Raw genomic sequence first — 13,961 nt, 5'->3', positions numbered from 1 at the left:
CTCCGCCCCCATCCTGGTATTGCATGCGATAAGGGACTTTTTGTGTGTGAGCGGCGTGGAAAATGAGGTCCACAGTGCTTGATATCTATGTGTTACTTGGCATATGCATATCTTAAGGAAGAATGTCTCTTGATGTTCAGAGTCTGAGGTTCAATACACAACCCATCAGCATTTCCTCATTAGGAACAGAGAAACAATACACAATGTATTATTGTTCCTCACCTCACTCCCAGAGAGGGGGCCCCCCACATCTGGACTCCCACCATGGGTCCCCACCTCAGGAGATAACGAAGGAGGGAGATTCCCCTCTGCGGCCTGAGCAGCAGCCCTGAAATTTGACAAAATGGCCGTGGTTTTCACGCTCAGCAGGAAGGGTCTCCGATGGGCTGCCATGCCAGAGTCTCCCAGACTCACAGCGCCGCGATTGTTTGCTGCCCACTGCGGTCCCCGAAGAGCCCTCCCCACCGGAGTGGCATCAAGTGCATTTCCTGTCCCGGGAAAGGTGTGCGCGTGCATGCCGCACAGGCTGAGCCTCACAGCATGCCGACGGATGCCGGGAATATCGCTGAAGGGAGGGGGGGAACTAGCACTGAGCCGCCCGCAAGCCAACAATGTGAAATCGGGGAAATTGAGCTGTCCTATGGCAAACCCCCTCCTTGTCTTTCTGACTTCTTTTTTTTTTAAATAAACTTTAAGAAAAAACAAACACTTCCCTGAAAAGAAGAATGGCTGCTGGCTCAGGCTGTTCTCTAGGGCAATGGAACTGGGACCCCCAGTTTTAAGCCCTGTCTGGCAAAGAAAGGACTGAGCAATAAAGGGTCCCCAACACCCTGTTCGTCCACGTCAAGAACCAGGGGGGGTGGTGATCCCACCAGGATCTAGCAACCCCCTAACTAGATTCCTGTAAATCTGTGGTCTTCTTCTCTTTTCCTTTTTTTTTTTTTAAGTCAGACTGCAGGCTTTGCACATCCACCATCTGCTGGAGACAGAGAAATACTGAAGGACTGCAGGTGACATCTCGGGTTAAGTGTCAGTAAAACTTTCTCTGTCTCCATCTGCTGGGGAGGAGGCAAAACCCAGGAGTCTGGACTGATCTGGGTACATACAGGGAACAACAGTTACCACCAGTAGTTTCTCTAAGCTTGGGGGGGGGGGGGGGGGGGGGGAACGACGACCGTGACATCCGAGGCTCTTGCACTATAGATAAGTGAAGAAACTGCTCCTGGATATCCTCAACACTTCTCTCCCCATCTGCCCCACTACTCCCTGCAGTACACTCCAAATGCTCCCACTCTAAGTCTACTCCCCCCTGCACAGTCAGAATGCCAGCGTCATCAGTGTGTACAGAGGTTGACAGTGGGCTCAAATTGAACTCCATTCACAGTGGGGAAGAAAGAGAAAGATCTTGTCTCAGCAGTGTGGAAACCTCAGAGGGAAAAACATATCTTCTCCTTATGTTTTGGCGCCATTATTGAGGTAAAAGCAATCAAAGGGAAACAGGAGCGGATTGTGGGAAAATAGTGGCCCGAGGGATTTTTCTTCATACTGGCCCATGGATACCCAATTACACATACAATTTGGTGAGTCACCAAATACAGAATAGCTGCTCCTCTTCTGCACGCGGCTGATGCTCCTCCTCCTTCCTGCCCACGCGGCTCCGGCAACGTTTACTTCCGGGGCCGCGCAGGCAGGAAGGAGGAGGAGCATCAGCGCATTTAAACGCGATCTTTTTCTTCGGGCCGTGGTGACGTGAGCCTCACCATGGCCCTGCCGATCTGCTTGTCGCAGCGCCGCATGAGCCTCCCTGCACCCGGGGGCATTGGCTCCCCTCGGGATACCACTGCTCGCGGCACCCCAGGCCCAGGCCTAGTGCTTCCACCAGCCCTGCCCGCAGGTTTGTCTTCGGTCCGCAGCGCCAGCAGACCCTCTTCTTGTCTTTGACCGGGAAGTTTAAAAAAAAAAAAAAAAATCACGTGATGGGAGCGACCAGCCCACTGGGGGAAGCCCGATCCCCCAATAGGCCAATCCACCCCCGAAGGGAAAGAAATTCAGAGAGCCCGGTCCTGCTCAGGTAGTCATCTCACCATCTTGCTCCGCTTCTCCTCACGTCGCATCTTCTTAATCTAATGATTGTTGTACTAAATGATATTGTTTTGAGTTTTTCATGGTCTGTATTAACATGTTTTTTTAGGTAACATCAGCACTTCAAAGATGATTACATTCAGTACTCTAGGTATTTACTAGGGATGTGAATCGTTTTTTGACGATTTAAAAAATCGTCCGATATATTTTAAATCGTCAAAAATCGTTAGAGGCACGATACAATAGGAATTCCCCCGATTTATCGTCAAAAATCGTAAATCGGGGGAGGGGGAGGGGAAGGGCGGGAAAATCGGCACACTAAAACAACCCTAAAACCCACCCCGACCCTTTAAAATAAATCCCCCACCCTCCCGAACCCCCCCCAAAAAGTTTTAAATTACCTGGGGTCCAGTGGGGGGGTCCCGGTGTGATCTTCCACTCTCGGGCCACACTGCATTAATAGAAATGGCGCCGGCGCCATTTTGGTTCCTGTCCCCCGACGTCACGAGCGCAGGAGATCGCTCCCGGACCCCCGCTGGACCCCCAGGGACTTTTGGCCAGCTTGGGGGGGCCTCCTGACCCCCACAAGACTTGCCAAAAGTCCAGCGGGGGTCCAGGAGCGACCTCCTGCACTCAGGTCGTATTGCCGTATTGCAAAATGGCGCTGGCCATATGGCCGGCGCCATTTTGCAATACTCGGGCCATCGGGGTGGGTTTTAGGGTTGTTTTAGTGTGCCGGTTTTCCCGCCCTCCCCCGATTTACGATTTAAACGATTTTTAAAAAAACAAAACCGTGACGATCAGATTCCCTCCCCCCCCCAGCCAAGACGATCGATCACAAGATTCACATCTCTAGTATTTACCAATCCCCAGAGGGCTTTACAATCTAAGGACCCTATTTACTAAGCATTTTTTCCAGACACACAAACTGGGAGAAAACATTTAGTAAATAACCCCAAATCTGTATATTAGTCTTATTAGATTGTAAACTCTATTGAGAAAGCATGGTCTTTTTGTATGTTTGTATAGTGCTGCATGTGTCGTGTAGCACTAGAGAAATGTTAAGGTCACAGTGGGATTTGAACCATGGCTTTCCTGGTTCGTAGCCTGCTGCTTTGATTACTAAACAACTCCTCCCTACACTATCCATGCCATCTCCCAAACAAACAGGCCGATACAGTAAAGCGCGGCCAGGCTTGCGCGCTTTTAAACGCGAATTAGACGTGCGTTTTAGGCACGTAAGATGGACGCGCAATTCAGTATATGCTCTAAAGCATCCTTAGCGCATGCTAAAAACAACGCGTTACAATTAGCGCCCGCCACATGTAGATGGCATGTTAATGGTATTTAATGACAGGATTAGCTATTCCCCTCGATACAGTATCGCGCGCCCAAAATAGCGCGTCTTTAACCTGCACATTTTCCGCGTCTTTACCCTCTATTTTTACTGCCTACCCTGACCCTGGCGTTAGTGTGGTGCTGTGCTCTTGACAGTCAGTGAATATCCAACGGACAGCATCGGACAGTGTCATGGACTACATGTATATATTGGCTTTGAGAACGAGATTAAGAAATGCTCTGCGAGCGAATTCGAGACGGCCTATCGGAGACAACAGCCAATAGGAGAACCCGGCACAAAGACCGGAGGAGGTATGTGTTGTTTTTTAATATCCAACGGTAGCATTTTTCTGTCTGGGTGACTCTGAGGCTCCGCGGAGACACGGACGCCTGTACGGACGCTGGGAGAAGGACCCTGCACCCGACCTTCCTCTGGCTCTAGAATTAGGTATCTCTGGGGCTCCGCGGGTCCAGCGGAGACACGGATGCCTGTACGGACGCCGGGAGAAGGACGCTATACCCGACCTTCCTTGGGCGTCTAGAATTAGGCGTCCCTGAGGCTCATCAAGATGTATTAGGTTATGCTGATTTTCTTGTGTTGTTTTTCACGCAGGCACAGTGGGACAGAGTCGACCGTGCACAGAACAGGGACATTGGCAGACCTGGACGTATCATTCGCCCACGGACAACTCTCTTTGACATGTCCGAGCGAGATGTAGTCCGAATCTACTGGCTGAGCTCACGGGCAATCCTGTTCCTCTATGAAGATCTGCGCTGCGACCTTGAGCCCCTGGCCAATCGCCACCATGCTGTGTCTTAAATTTTTTTGGTACCGGAAGTTTTCAAAACCCTGTGAGTGTCATTGCGGGTATGACACAGGCCTCCTTCTCATGGCATCTGGCACAGGTCTTGAAGGCCATGATGAAGCAGATGAGGAAGTAGATCGTGTATCCTACGGATCCAGCGGAGCTGCAACAGATCCACGGTGGGTTCATGGGTATTGCAGGGATGCCAAACTTGTTGGGTGCAATAGACTGCACCCATATTGAGTTAACCCCCAGGTCGGAGGAAGAGCGTGCGTTCCAGAATCGCAAGCACTTCCATTCAATGAATGTTCAAGTCGTTTGCGATGCACACCTTCGAATTCTAAATGTTGTAGCGAAGTTTCCTGGGAGCTGCCATGACGCCTACATTCTGGCACATTCATCTCTGGGGACCCATTTCCCAGAGGGGAAGTACGGTGAAGGCTGGCTACTTGGTAAGTGACATCGGCTACGGCCTGTGATTCTATGTCATGTGTACAGGTCTGGGATGTTAGATATACAATTGTGTTTATGATGTTAAGCGCTCTGATGCATTCCTGATTATTCCCCCTATAGGTGATGGTGGCTATGGCTGTGGCCCTGGTTGCTAACTCCACTCCAGTCTCCATGCACTGCGGCCGAAAAATGCTACAATAGGCTCATGGCAGCATCAGAAACGTGATTGAGTGGACTTTTGGAGTTCTGAAAGGACGTTTCCGATGTCTGGATCGCTCTGGGGGAGCCCTGCAGTACAGTGCAGAAAAGGTGGTGAACATAATTGTTGCCTGCTGCATGCTACACAACATTTGTCAGCGATTTGGTGTGGTTGCAGATGTAGCAGAAAACTTGCCTCCAGATCCGCCTGTGGAACCGGCAGCTGAGGCAGACAACACTGCACGCAGGCATGATGTCCGACGAAGGATCATGGAAACTTATTTCTCTTGTAAGTTCTTAACTGTTTTACATTAATTTCTGTATACTGATGTGATGCTTTTATTGTAGTACAAGCTCTGCTAAATTTGAGATATTAATCCTTCTAATGCCTGTACAGTATGTTTAATCTTGTGTTGTTTTTCTTTCAGGAGCTGTGATCCATCCATCTACAGGGGTAACAAGAACAAGGGGGTAAAAGTTGTTTACCCCCTTGTTCTGTGTAAACCGATGTGATATGATACTTTTCATGAATGTCGGTATAGAAAAGAGTTAAATAAATAAATTATTCTAAAAGCAACCTGATCCATCCATCAGAACATTTCCCAGCAAGCTGATCCCTCCATCAAACCATTTCCCAGCAAGCAGAAAAGTTGATTTAAAATTACAAAAAGTAGTGACCCAAATAAAACCTTTTGTGAATTTTTCCTTGTCTTCTCTGTGTTTTGCATGGCTTCATTTATAGTTCTTGAAGTATAACATCAATAAACTGTGTCTACCGATTTTATCAATAAATTGCTTTCTTTCCTTGTATTATACGTTCTTACGTTATGTTATTTGGGCGTCCATGTTGCTCCCGTAACAAGCGGAGACATGGATGCCTGTACGGACGCCGGGGGAAGGAAGCTGCGGCAGGCCTTCCTCCAGCATCTAGAATTAGGCATCCCTGCGGCTCCACGGGTGCATCGGAGACATGAATGCCTGTACGGATGCCGGGAGGACGCAGGACGCTTGCACGTGGAACGCCATCCCCTGTGGCCACATCCGGATGGCCATTTTGTTATTGCTTTCCAGCTATCGGAAGATGCCGCGTGGGAGGTTGCCAAATTTCACAGAGGGTGACGTCCGGCTCCTGGCCACGTTAAGTAGAGGTGACGAACGTCACCTCTACTTCCGCCCTGGGTGTTCGTGGGACCAGGATCGGGCTGACAAGGCCTGGCGGGCGCTCAGGGCGGAATTCAACGCCCAGTTGTCCTTCCCGAGGGAGGTAAGTTCATAGGCCCCTGTTTTGGTAGGCCAAGGTCTGGTATATGTTGCTTATAAAGAATGACACATGCTAAATAAAATTTAGTATTTTGCAGTAGTTTTGCATTGCTGGGGGGTCAGAAAAGAAAAACTGACACTTGACTTGTTTGGTTTGGATTCCTTCTTGCCTCTAAAGCAAAGTAAAAGTTAAATAGCAACTTATGTTTTCTACTGTGTTTTTTTCTCTCATCAGGTGAGGCATTAAAAAAAAGGCCCGAAGGCTACGTAGGGAGGACCCTGATTACCTGCGGATCCTGCGTGCCCACCACAGAGTGGTGGAAGGTAAGTGAAATGTCATGGCTACCATGCAAGCGGTGAGGTCTAGTTTAATTATGGCAATAAGAATTTACACTGTCCGACCATTCTGGATCTTTGCATGCGCAGCAGTAATGCTTTTGCTTTTTCTGTTTTCAGACTTCATCAGAAGAAGAAGAAGAAGAGGATCAGTCCTCTGCTGTTGGCTCTCCGGCCAATTCTCCTCATCCTACTTGTTACGGCTATCAGACAGATATAGTGGAACCACAGTTTAGACCGCTTACCTAATGTAGAAGTATTTGGCACTCCGAGGTTCAAAAGCGTACACCGGAAGACAGTCCGAGTTGAGGCAGGCAGCAGACAGAATAATCCAAGGCACAGTCCGGGTCGAGGCAGGTAGCAGGCAGGATAATCCAAGGCACAGTCCGGGTCAAGGCAGGCAGCGAGCAGGCAGGAACCACAGCAGAACTCCAAAGGGGCAGGCAGCAGGCAGAATAATCCAAGGCACAGTCCGGGTCGAGGCAGGTAGCAGGCAGGATAATCCAAGGCACAGTCCGGGTCAAGGCAGGCAGCGAGCAGGCAGGAACCACAGCAGAACTCCAAAGGGGCAGGCAGCAGGCAGAATAATCCAAGGCACAGTCCGGGTCGAGGCAGGCAGCAGCAGAATAATCCAAGGCACAGTCTGGGTCAAGGCAGGCAGCGAGCAGGCAGGAACCACAGCAGAAATCCAAAGGGGCAGGCAGCAGGCAGAATAATCCAAGGCACAGTCCGGGTCGAGGCAGGTAGCAGGCAGGATAATCCAAGGCACAGTCCGGGTCAAGGCAGGCAGCGAGCAGGCAGGAACCACAGCAGAACTCCAACGGGCAGGCAGCAGGCAGAATAATCCAAGGCACAGTCCGGGTCGAATCAGGAAAGCAACACAACAGAAACCAGCAATCTCTCAAGACAAATGTGGCCGAAGCAAGGAGCAGAGGAACTGCACTCCTTTAAATAGCCCTGTTTTCCCGCGCAAAGGGACCGTATCGGCGTCTGACGTCAGGGGGCGTGTCCAGGCTCAGAATCGCGCGAGACCTCCCTCTCCTACGTGCGATACGGAAACCCAGAAGGAGGAGGATCTCCTAACACTATGGAGCCCGCGCAACCGATGACGCTGAAGCTGCCCGAGTGCGCCCCGGACCCCGGACGAGCCCTGCCTCGCGCCGTGCCGCTCCGGACCGCGTGAGAACGGTAACAGTACCCCCTCTGCAAGGCCCCCCCTGCCGCCCCAGAGGGCCCGGTTTGGAGGGATAACGGCGATGAAAGGCCCGGAGTAACCGAGGGGCCTGTATATTACCGGCAGGCTCCCACGTATTCTCTTCAGGCCCAAAATTCTTCCAAGAAATGAGATATTGGAGCCGCCCTCTCACACGTCGGGAATCCAAGATAGCTTGAACCTCGTACCGATCATCCTCAGGCAGAACAGGGAGCGCGGGCTTCCGCAACCGGTGGGGCCAGGACAGGATGGCAGGTTTCAAGAAGGAGACATGGAATGCGTTATGAATCCGGAGAGAGGACGGGAGACAAAGTTGATACGTGACCGGGTTAAGCCGCCGCTGGACGGGGAAGGGCCCAACGAAACGCGGAGCAAACTTAGCAGATGGCAAGCGCAAGCGAAGGTGACGAGTACTCAACCAGACAAGGTCCCCACACTGGAGGTCAGGAGCAGGACACCGCTGCCTGTCAGCCTGGTGCTTCATGACAGCGGCGTGTTTGTTCAACAAGGCACGAGTCTCCGTCCATAAACGGGACATGGAAGCGACGGTAGCGTTGACCGCCGGACAATTGGAAGACGTGCGAACAGGCAAGGGAAAGTTCGGATGCCGACCATACACCAAGAAGAACGGAGAACAACCAGTGGCCTGGTGGACAAGATTGTTATGGGAAATTTCCGCCCAAACCAACAGAGAAGCCCAATCATCCTGCCGTTGATTCACGTAGGCCCGCAGAAACGTCTTCACCGATTGATTAGTCCGCTCCGTAAGGCCGTTGGATTGGGGATGATAGGCGGAGGAAAAAGCAAGAGTCACCCGTAGGAGTTTACAGAGATTGGTCCAGAACAGCGCTGTGAACTGGACACCCCGGTCGGAGACAATATCGAGAGGAAGGCCATGGAGGCGAAAGACATGGTGCAAGAAAAGGCGAGCCAGTTCAGGAGCAGAGGGCAACCCAGGAAGAGGAATAAAGTGCGCCATCCGGGAAAAACGATCCACCACCACCCAGATGACCGTATTCCCCGCAGAGGGTGGAAGATCAGTAATAAAGTCCGTGGCAATATGGGTCCATTTTGTTTTCAACACTGCCTCAAGAATGTTCCAGAAATTCCCCTGCAATCTACGCAACTTGTTAATGGCATACCATACTCCTATAGGGATTTTCAAGACGTCTTCAATAAACAATATGCAGAATCTTTACCACCTCATCGCAAGTATGATTGCTCCATTGAAATTCTACCCGGCAAGATCCCACCCAGGGGACGCATCTATTCCCTATCGGAACCAGAATCACTGGCACTCCGCCAGTATATTACTGAGAACTTGGAGCGCGGCTTTATTCGACCCTCTACCTCCCCGGCTGGAGCCGGATTTTTTTTTGTTCAAAAGAAGGATGGGTCTTTAAGACCTTGCATTGACTACTACCGTGGTCTTAATTCTATCACCAGGAAGAACAAGTACCCCATTCCCCTCATTTCGGAATTGTTTGACCGCATTAAGGGGGCACAAATCTTTACCAAATTGGACTTACGAGGGGCCTATAACTTGATCAGAATTCGGGAGGGAGACGAATGGAAGACCGCATTCAATACCCATGATGGTCATTATGAATATTGCGTGATGCCCTTCGGTCTTTGTAATGCCCCCGCGGTATTTCAGGACATGATTAATGACATCTTCCGTGACCTTCTATATTCCCATGTTATAGTGTATTTGGACGATATTTTGATTTTTTCCCGCTCCTTGTCTCAACATGTCCTTCATGTCCGCCAAGTCCTTCAACGTCTCCGTGACCATCGTTTGTTCGCCAAACTGGAAAAGTGTGTCTTTCATCAGTCTCAGCTACCGTTTCTCGGTTACATTGTCTCCAACAGGGGGTTGTCCATGGACCCTGCCAAGCTCAATGCCATCCTCAACTGGCCTCAACCGGTGGGATTGAAAGCCTTACAAAGGTTTTTGGGTTTTTCTAACTACTACCGGCAGTTTATTCCCCATTTCTCCTCTTTGGTGGCACCTCTCACAGCGCTCACTAAGAAGGGTGTCTCCATGCAACCTTGGCCAGAGGAGGCAGTTTTGGCATTTCATCGTTTGAAGGAGGAGTTCGCCACCGATCTCTGTCTCCACCGTCCTGACCCTGCCCGACCTTTTACTCTTGAGGTTGACGCCTCTGCCGCAGGGAATGGCAATGGGCAGCAGGCCGGACAGAGGCGAGGGCAGACAGAGTCCTTATACAGAAGACGTCAGACGGGGGCTGAAGCAGACATCCAAGACAGGCTGAAGCAAGACACTGAAGACATCAGGGCAAGGGCTGAAGCAAGAAGGAAAGGTCCAGGCGAGCAGGAACTCCGATGCTGGGATACTCACATCCGAAGCCCCTTCGGCTGGCAGAAGCTCAAGAGCCCGTGGGACGAATCCCTCCTGTTGGCCACTCCAGGGCCCAACAGGACAGAAGGCTCAGGAACCAGACGAGGACGAAGGTCAAGGCAAAGACACGAAGACATCAGGAACATCAGGCAGAGACAGGACAAGGCGCCATCAAGACATGGAGGACCTGGACCAGCTAGGTTACAGTCGCCTGTAACCTTGCCAATCCAGGTCCTCCATGTATTGATGGCTCCTTGTCCTGTCTCGGTCCGGATATCCACTACCTGATGTGTTCCTGATGTCTGCCTTGATGTGTTCCTGGTGTCTCTGCTTGATGTCTGTTCCAGTCCAGGCCTTGGATCTGAGCATTACAGTCGCCTGTAACCTAGCTGGTCCAGGTCCTCCATGTCTTGATGGCGCCTTGTTCTGTCTCTGCCTGATGTTTCTGATGTCTTCGTGTCTTTGCCTTGACCTTCGTCCTCGTCTGGTTCCTGAGCCTTCTGTCCTGTTGGGCCCTGGAGTGGCCAACAGGAGGGATTCGTCCCACGGGCTCTTGAGCTTCTGCCAGCCGAAGGGGCTTCGGATGTGAGTATCCCAGCATCGGAGTTCCTGCTCGCTTGGACCTTTCCTTCTTGCTTCAGCCCTTGCCCTGATGTCTTCAATGTCTTGCTTAAGCCTGTCTTGGATGTCTGCTTCAGCCCCCGTCTGACGTCTTCTGTATAAGGACTCTGTCTGCCCTCGCCTCTGTCCGGCCTGCTGCCCATTGCCGTTCCCTGCGGCAGAGGCGTCAACCTCAAGAGTAAAAGGTCGGGCAGGGTCAGGACGGTGGAGACAGAGATCGGTGGCGAACTCCTCCTTCAAACGATGAAATGCCAAAACTGCCTCCTCTGGCCAAGGTTGCATGGAGACACCCTTCTTAGTGAGCGCTGTGAGAGGTGCCACCAAAGAGGAGAAATGGGGAATAAACTGCCGGTAGTAGTTAGAAAAACCCAAAAACCTTTGTAAGGCTTTCAATCCCACCCGGCCTAGGTCCGAGAGTTTCCCGGTTTGTTTGGACACTTGTTGAGAAAATGTCCAGCTCCAGCACAATAAAGACAAAGGTTCTTTGCTCGTCTTCGATTGCGTTCCTCGGGAGTCAGACGAACCCGATCAATCTGCATTGGTTCTTCTGTATCTGCTGACGTCTGGCCAGTTACTGGAACAACCAAAGGTTGCTGAAAGGTTGGTGCCAAACGAAAATTTCTCCGAGTGGCAGCTCTCTCCCTATTTCTCTCCTGAAAACGTAAGTCCAATCGAATAGCGAGTCGGATCAAACCCTCCAAGGTCTCTGGAGGATCTCTACCAGCCATCTGATCTTTAATATTCTCCGCCAGGCCTTGACGGAAGATCGCAGTCAGACTCTCCTCGCCCCAAGCAAGTTCGGTGGCTAAGGTGCGGAAATGGACGGCATATTCACCAACCGTTCGGGAGCCTTGTCTTATCTGAAGAATATCATTAGCCGCAGAAGATGAGCATCCTGGCTCATCAAAGATCAGACGAAACTCTTTGAGGAAACGCTCTAACGAGTTGAGGATAGGATCATCTCGTTCCCATAGAGGGGAAGCCCATGCGAGGGCCGGGCCCTCTAATAAGGAAAGGATAAAAGTAGTTTTCGTCTTGTCGTTGGGAAACGAAGCGGGTTGCAGAGAGAAATGCATTCTGCATTGATTGATAAATCCACGACACAAGGCAGCAGTTCCATTGAAGCGAGGCGGTGGTGGTACCCTGATTGGGACGGGGTTTACCACGGCGCTAGGTGCGGGTCCTGTGGGTAGGTGGGCTAACGCATCCATACGTGCAACTAACCGATCCAGGACCCCTGTAACTTGATCCAGCACCCCTTGCTGTTGTTGGATTTTATTAGCCATTCCAGGGATGGCTTGTAAGGCGGTCAAATCCACTGGCTCCATGGCTTCGGCCAACTGTTACGGCTATCAGACAGATATAGTGGAACCACAGTTTAGACCGCTTACCTAATGTAGAAGTATTTGGCACTCTGAGGTTCAAAAGCGTACACCGGAAGACAGTCCGAGTCGAGGCAGGCAGCAGACAGAATAATCCAAGGCACAGTCCGGGTCGAGGCAGGTAGCAGGCAGGATAATCCAAGGCACAGTCCGGGTCAAGGCAGGCAGCGAGCAGGCAGGAACCACAGCAGAACTCCAAAGGGGCAGGCAGCAGGCAGAATAATCCAAGGCACAGTCCGGGTCGAGGCAGGTAGCAGGCAGGATAATCCAAGGCACAGTCCGGGTCAAGGCAGGCAGCGAGCAGGCAGGAACCACAGCAGAACTCCAAAGGGGCAGGCAGCAGGCAGAATAATCCAAGGCACAGTCCGGGTCGAGGCAGGTAGCAGGCAGGATAATCCAAGGCACAGTCCGGGTCAAGGCAGGCAGCGAGCAGGCAGGAACCACAGCAGAACTCCAACGGGCAGGCAGCTGGCAGAATAATCCAAGGCACAGTCCGGGTCGAATCAGGAAAGCAACACAACAGAAACCAGCAATCTCTCAAGACAAATGTGGCCGAAGCAAGGAGCAGAGGAACTGCACTCCTTTAAATAGCCCTGTTTTCCCGCGCAAAGGGACCGTATCGGCGTCTGTCGTCAGGGGGCGTGTCCAGGCTCAGAATCGCGCGAGACCTCCCTCTCCTACGTGCGATACGGAAACCCAGAAGGAGGAGGATCCCCTAACACTATGGAGCCCGCGCAACCGATGACGCTGAAGCTGCCCGAGTGCGCCCCGGACCCTGGACGAGCCCTGCCTCGCGCCGTGCTGCTCCGGACCGCGTGAGAACGGTAACACTACTCCACCACAACCACAACCCGCTCCCCAACAGCAAGGTGAAGAGATGCGGCAGGCCCTGCAGAACTGCTTCATTGCCTGCCCCGAGTCCTGACTGAAGGAATGTGCGCTGCCGCCAGAGGCCCTTTCCAGAATAAGAGACCATCCTCGGCCTCTGGCAGTGGTTGTCGCTGTGCTGCCTGCCGCTCCGCTGTGTGCTAGTGCTTGTGGCACTGTTCTGGATCGCCTTCCTTTGCCTCAGCCTTCCAGCTCCATCCTCTTCCTAGTGGGTAAAATATTGCCCTGCAGGCTGTGGCTGCTATTGCTATTGGGTTTTGTTTTTTGTTTTTTTTTGGAATGAAGGGGTGTAATATTTCTTCAGGTTCTGCAGACTTAGTGTTGCCAACAGGCTGATTCAGTCTTTGTTTTGCCCACTGCATGCATAGATTTGTACTTAGGGAAATCAATGACAGGATCATAACTAGAAAGTCTTGCATGTAATGGGTTAAAACCAGAACTGGATCAGGCTGTTTGGTTAACCTTGGGTCAGTTGGCAACCCTAGATATGCTACATTCCATGCTTCTCTCGCCTCCCCAGAATCTCCCCATTTCAGTTTCTGGGATGGTGCCCTGAGGAGTCTGGAGGTTTTGGCTGGCATTGGAGAGTGGAGATGGGGCTGGGGCAAGGCCTTGGATGACATAAGTGGCCCACAGCCTGTGGCCACATGGGATTTCAGGGGTCCTGGTGCCAAACCCTTGACAGGCATATTGGTACCCTCCCTCCTCTGGACTCTGTGCACCCTGGACAGTTGTCTGCACCTTTCAACAGCTCTGGCTCCCCTCTGGTCCCCTTCCCTACATCTCCCTCCCAGAATTTACATTACTCCCTCTTCCTGCCAAACGGAAACATTATACCATCCCAGTTATTCCAGAAACACCCTCCCATGCACCCACCCTTGAGCAACTGATATCTCCCATCCCTCTCTCTCCCATGCAATTCATACATGTGCACACTAGAAACAACTCCTCCAGAAACAACCTATCCTTCATCTTCCCCATCTGGAACAAGTCACCCCCCCCCAGCCTGAGTATGTCAGCAT

Source organism: Rhinatrema bivittatum, chromosome 4, assembly GCF_901001135.1.
Source record: "Rhinatrema bivittatum chromosome 4, aRhiBiv1.1, whole genome shotgun sequence".
NCBI classification, from domain to species: Eukaryota; Metazoa; Chordata; class Amphibia; order Gymnophiona; family Rhinatrematidae; genus Rhinatrema; species Rhinatrema bivittatum.
Note: the sequence above shows the minus strand (reverse complement) of the source record.